We start from the raw sequence: 6,397 nt of genomic DNA, 5'->3' as shown, positions 1-6,397 counted from the left end.
GCGGCTGCCCCGCTACAACCTGGACCTTGTGGTGGGCGGGGCGGTCCAGTCCGTCCCCAGCGCCTCCCGCAGGAGAGACCCGCCCCGCTGCTCGGCGCTGTACCCGGAGCCGGGCCCCTGCCACCGATAGTGCGCGGGGGAGAGCCCGAGCCCGTCCCGTGCGCCGGCAGCGAGCCCGCTCTTGGCAGGTGGCTTTGCCTCGCAGTCAGGTGGCTCGGGGGTGCGGCGCGGCCCCTCGCTCGCTCGCTCCCTGCCTGGGCACGGCTCGCTGCTGCCTGGCAGTTCGCAGGCTGGGAGGTCCCGGGGCGTGGTTCAGTGTCACTTCCCTGGTGATCTTCGGAAATACTCCTGCCTCTGGGCACAAGAGCCCCTCGGCTGGCTCGGGGTGCGGCTAGATTGTCTCCCCCTGGTCTATTAGCGGCCCTCCCATTGGTTGCGTTGCAAGTGTAACTTCTCTGGCACACAGAGGTAGTGAGAGTTGTCTTTTGGCTGAAAGATGCTGCATGTCCTCTTCTCCAGTGAAGTGAGTGGGAGTCCAGGGCTCCCCGCACTTCACAAGATTTGTTGGAGGGAGGGAGAGAGAGAGAGTGAGAGAGTGAGAGTGTGTGTGTGTGTGTGCGCGACCGATCGACCTTCGTGCTAGTTGGCGATTTTCAGCTCTTCATAGAAGACACATCTTAAGCAAATGTAGTGAAACAAATTAACAAACTTTTTACTGCCAATTTGTTACAGGTAAATCCCAGGGACTCACTGTTTGTGGAAGTGGCCTGTGTTATTAAGGAAGACTAGTGTCACAACAGGTAGGTACTCCGTTTTACTTAAGCTGCGAAAGGGATAATAGAAGTTGTTTTCAGGTCCTGTGCTCAAAAATGGACTATTGGTGGAACTCTTCTTTTATTAGAGTACTCCTTAGCACAGTGGGGCTGCCCTTTTTGTCCCCAAGGTATTACCTCAATAAATATGTTTAGTAATACTGTTTATTGACCAAACAGTGGGTCTTACCCAGAGTATTACTTGAATGTAAAATGGATGGGTTCATCACAATGTCAGTTTTGTTACTTATCAACATGATATCAAAATTAGGTGTTCAGGTGCTATTGTGATGGCTTTATAAATACACTGTAAAGTATTCAATTATATTATTCTGCAGGGATAGAAGTGTGTTTTACGAAAATGGTTATCATGTAACACTGATACCTTTTAAAAAGTGTTGTTTTTGAATATATGAATATTGTATGGTAAATACCGGTTAAGCTTTACTTTCTGAGACCTGTGATGTTTTAATTAGGTAGGTTTTATCAGGTCATTATCTTTACAGACTTGTGCAGTAGTAATACATTTATTTAAAAAAACCTAAAATTAAATATTTATTGATGTGCACCTGCTACCGCAAATAAATATGTTTAGGAGTACTTGGCATGCTTCTAATGAACTGCACATTTACTGTTCCCCTTCTCCCTCTCTGAAATACAATATGCAGACTTTTTCAGTATTTCCTGTTTGATGCAACACCATAGCATGTATTGTTCTGGGTCATTACACACTTGCCATTGAACAGCGATGGAGACTGAAGCCTGTCTGCATTGCTGATTACTGCTTCCTCCCACTCCACTGACCTATGCAGCCACCCACTTTGAAAGTTGCTTTATAACGAAGTTAATATAATGGCAAGATTAGGGAATGTGGAAAACAAGATTTTATGTTCTTTCTTTAGGTAGACTCTGGTCTCCAATAGTGTTCAGTAATGGATCTGTTGTTGCAAGCAGAATTTCAGCATTACAAGGCACTTCTTGACATGGAGACCAGACATGGACAATTTCAAGCTTCCAAACTGAAACTTTTTAAGGACATTTTGTAGGCACTTGGAAACAGATCTAAAATGGATACACATATGCAAGCTTAACTCTTGCTGTAGTGTTTAGTATTTTTCTCCCTTTATTACATGGGATATTTACAAGGATACAGAATTTTTAAGAGTTAATCTGTATCTTCATTTTCTATTATACTGTAGTTGTTAGCACTAAATATGATGGTATCACTCAGAGGCTCCAGTCAGAATAGGAGCACTGTTATCCTAGATACTAGAAAAGAGAGAATCTTTTCCCTGGAGTAGGGGTGGGCAGTAAGTGGCCCCATGGACTGAATGTGGTTCACCGGGGTTAAAGATGCTTTATTTATCAACGCGTCCACAGGTTGGACATTCCTGGCCAATAGGATCTGTGGGAAGCTGCTCTAATTGGGACACCCCTTCCTGCAGCTCCCATTTCCTGGGGAAAAAAAGGGAAGGCACTCTCATGGGATAACTGGTTAAAAGATAGGAAACAAAGGGTCAGAATAAATGGTAGGTTTTGAGAACAGAGAGAGGTAACGACCCTGTAGGGGTTTATACTGGGACCAACCCTATTCAACATGTTCGTAAATGATCTGGAGAACGGGATAAACAGTGAGGTGACAAAATTTGAGGATTTAATAAACTATTCAAGATAGTTAAGTATGAAGAACTTCAAAAAGATCTCACAAAACTAGGTGACTGGGCAACAAAGTGGCAAATATCAAAGAGGCAAATGAATTTGAATGTTGATAAATGCAAAGTAAGGCATATTGGAAAACATAATCCCAACTATACACATAAAATTATGGGGACTAAATTAGTTATTACCACTCGAGAGAGATTTTGGAGTCATTGTGGATAGTTCTCTAAAAACTCAATGTTCAGCAGTAGTTAAAAGCAAACTATGTTAAGAAAGGGAGAGAGAATAAGACAGAATATTGCTTCAATATAAATATTGCATGCAGATGTGGTCACGTGATCTCAAAAAAGGTTTCTTGGCATTGAAAAGTTCAGAAAAGGGCAACAAGGGTTTGAAACAGCTGCCATATGAGGAGAGATTAATAAGACTTTTACCTTAGAAAAGAGGAGGCTATGGGGGGATAAGATAGAGGTCCATAAAATCATGACTGGGGTTGAGAAAATAAATTAGGAAAAGTTATTTACTTATTCCCATAACACAAGAACTAGGAGTCATTACATAAAATGAATAAGTAGCAGGTTTAAAACAAACGTAAGGAAGTATTCCTTCACACAGTGCACAATCTGTGGAACTCCTTGCCAGAGGATGTTATGAAGACTAGGACTTTAAGAAGGTTAAAAAAAGAACTAGATAAATGCATAGAGGATAGGTCCATCAATGACTGTTAGCCAAAATGGGTAGGAATGATGTCCCTAGCTTCTGTTAGTCAGAAACAGGGAATGGCTCGCTTTATGATTACTTATTCTTTTCATTCCCTCTGGAGCATCTGGCATTGGCCATTGTTGGCAGACCGGATCTTGGGCTAGATGGACCTTTGGTTAAGGGTGAGGCTTAGCAGTGAAGGTTAACCAGCAGGGGCTGGTGAAAACTAGTGCAAAGTAAGTGAAAAAATGTTTTCCCATGTTAATTGTAACATTTTATATCTCATTAGCAGCTAGTTCTAGTCTAAACTTGAAAGTTGTTATACTTACATAAATATTTCAGATACAGATGTGAATTTTTACTGAAATAATTATGTATGAACACAAAGTGTTACAGAGGTGCCTTATACCAGTATAGTTTAAAGTGTATTTTCTTATGAGAAGGAAAATAATGGTATAAGCACATTTATCTCACTTAACTATGTTTACTTCAGTTACTTTAACTACACCCTTAGAGCTGAGCAGCATTTGTGAGTATATGAGCATGAAGTCTTCAAGTAAGAGGCTAACTCAAAGTGAATTTGATGAGAATTACACTGAAAAGGAAACAGCATTAAGAACCCCCAAATTAGTATAGTAAGGGCCAGTGTTTAGATTCAAGATGAGCATAATCAATTTAACCCAATAAAATAACAGACAAAGGAGGATGAGAAAGGAAGTCAGGTAGACTCCTCAAATTAAGAAATTAGCTATTGGATGTTCAATTAACAAATATAATTATTTTGTAGCATTTGATTCTCTTGAGGGAAAGACAGATGCAGTTGAGTTTTATCTTTCATAAATGGGAGTTGACAATAATTTTCCAGTCATTCTAAGTGAACTTTGAAAATGTATTAGAAACATTTACAATGACTATTTAATGGTTACATCACCAAAAAGACTAAAAATTTATAGACACATACACTTCCTTTTCAACAACAGGGTATCCAAATACATTATTTTGTATTTACTTAATTTGCATGTGCAAATTTCTCTAATTGTATACCTACATTTCTAGGCATAATTGTGTATATGTTTTTGTGTATATCTTCTACCTGTTTTGAAATTTTGTTTCTGTTGCTCATCTACATTCACTTATTTTTAAATTGTTTATTTAAGTCCTGATAATTCATACAGAACAAAATATGCATTTCTGAAATGTAAGTCAGGAAATCATAATTACTGTGTCACAATTTTAGGAGCTGAGATAGTTGAGCGTCTTGGGTTCTTCACAATCTGTTACTCTAAAAAGTTTTGACAATCCTGTCTTGTGGCTCCGGTGTTGTAGGATCCCACAAGTGGCTCAGTGTTCTGTTCACATATCTGGAACCCTGCAGCACTGTGAGTGAAATGTCCAGTCATGTGAGCATTCACCTGCATCATCGGACAAAACAGAAAGCATTAGGCAAACAGTCCTGTTGGGGGAGCTGCTGCATTTAATTTTTCAGCCTCTCTTCTGCTTTCCCTTGAGTGGAGCCTATATTAGGGATGTTAAATTTAGATTAATTGGGTAATCGAATAGTCAATGCAATGACTGTTCAATTAGTCAATAAGAGTGCCTCTGACTTTGAAGTATAACAACAGCCTGAGGGCTGTTGCTACACTTCATAGGCGAAAGCACTGCAGGAAGCATGGGGCCAAAGCAGGGACTCAAGCAGTCCCTCGCTGGTCCTGTCCTCCCCATGGTGTTTCCAAGTGGCAGTGCCGTATGAAGCCTGGGGCCAGCAGGGGCGTCCCCAGCTGGGCCTGTGCTGCATGCGGTGTTTCAAAGTGGCAGACCATGGGCTCTATGTGGTGCTGCCGCTTTGAAACGCTGCATGCAGCTCCCAGAGTCCCCAGCTGACCCTGTGGTCCATGTGGCACTGCTGCTTTAAAACACTGCGGGGAACCCGGCGTCAGGCTCCACACAGCGTTTCAAAGTGGCAGCTTTGCATGGAGCCCATGGTCAGCAGGAGAGTCCCCAGCCGACTCCGGGCTCCACATGGTGCTGCCGCTTTGAAATGCTGTGTGAAGCCCCCAGCTGGTCCCAGGATGCACGCAGCATTTGAAGTACCTCTTCCCCTTCTCTCCCCTCCCCTCCCCCCCGCCGCCTCTTTTTGATAGAGGCAGCAAGGGTGGGGAAGCAACTAGCTGTTTGTGTCGGCTATCTGATAAGCATTTGCTTGTCAGATAGTCAACTAGTCATTCATATCCCTAGCTTGCATCCAGCCACATAACTTCTGGTGAAGAACTGACATAGTGGGCTAAGAAATGGATGTTTGGAGGCTTCATGGAGTTGGAGGAATTGGGGATGCAGATCTTAATTCGTTACAGGCGGCCCCTGTCGGGGGCATCGTAACTCAAACCCACATTTACGATAGATGCCGTGTGCCATTGTTAATGCGGGACGAGGATGTAAGTCGGGGGTTTTCAGCCCCTTCTGCACTTACAATGGCCTGAGTTGTGACTCCCCGCACTTATGACCATTTTTGTAAGGCGGTGGTTTCCTGTAAACCGATGATGTGATGTACTGGATAACACCATGTAGTACTGTGGCACCTTAGAGTCTAACAAAAATATACTGAATCATGAGCTTTTGTGGGTAAAACCCACTTCATCACATGAGTTGGAGTGGTACTAACAGAAAGCAAAATATATACAACAGCAAAAAAGGTACCTGTAAATCATAGGACCCATGTGTTCTCAATTATTGGCACTGGAAGACGGTAAGTTGTGGCCATGTTTGGTCTGAGATGCTCCAGCTTTTAAAGGTAAATAGTAAGGAACACTTTAGATCAGAATTAAACACAGACAGTAAATTGTTCAGGCTATTTTAAGTAAAGTGTATGAGTCTCATACATCTTTCATATTTCAGGTGAACTTTTTCAAATGTAATATATTTGCAATGGCAAACAACCTACTTTGTTCAGATTTGAAGTGTACATCTGTAGGATTGATCGTAGGAGACCTATGCCAAGAGTTCTAAACTGGTTGCCGTGTTACAACTCTTCTAGAGCATAGTTCTATGCTTTTAACGAGAAAAATGTGTGTTAGTACGCTAATTTTGTTGCATCTCTTTTCTGAATTCTTTTGGCTGCTTAAATAATATGTAACACATTCTTCTGCATGGGAAAACTAGATTGTTAGTCAACCTTGCCTAAAACAGATCTTCATCAGATTGTCAGCTTCTAACTAGCAGGAGCCTTT

At 42.0% G+C, this 6,397-nt stretch overlaps 1 protein-coding gene and 1 long non-coding RNA gene across 2 annotated transcripts in view; one reads left to right on the top strand and one right to left on the bottom strand.

Annotated features, from left to right (window-relative positions):
• Window positions 1-6,397, top strand: part of ASB3 (ankyrin repeat and SOCS box containing 3) — a 116,442-nt gene that overhangs the window by 142 nt on the left and 109,903 nt on the right. The window contains exon 2 of the mRNA XM_014573102.4: window positions 733-800. The gene's annotated coding sequence lies outside the window, so the exon portion shown is untranslated. The remainder of the gene's footprint in view (window positions 1-732; window positions 801-6,397) is intronic.
• Window positions 4,428-6,261, bottom strand: LOC142828059 (uncharacterized). The gene is made up of 3 exons (XR_016349271.1): window positions 6,112-6,261; window positions 5,868-5,952; window positions 4,428-4,585 (listed from the first exon to the last, which is right to left on the bottom strand). It is a non-coding gene; the product is annotated as an uncharacterized LOC142828059 (long non-coding RNA).

Source organism: Pelodiscus sinensis, chromosome 3 (assembly GCF_052426305.1).
Source record: "Pelodiscus sinensis isolate ZL-2025 chromosome 3, ASM5242630v1, whole genome shotgun sequence".
In the NCBI taxonomy this organism is placed as follows: Eukaryota; Metazoa; Chordata; order Testudines; family Trionychidae; genus Pelodiscus; species Pelodiscus sinensis.
This window is presented reverse-complemented; position numbering and strand designations above follow the sequence as displayed.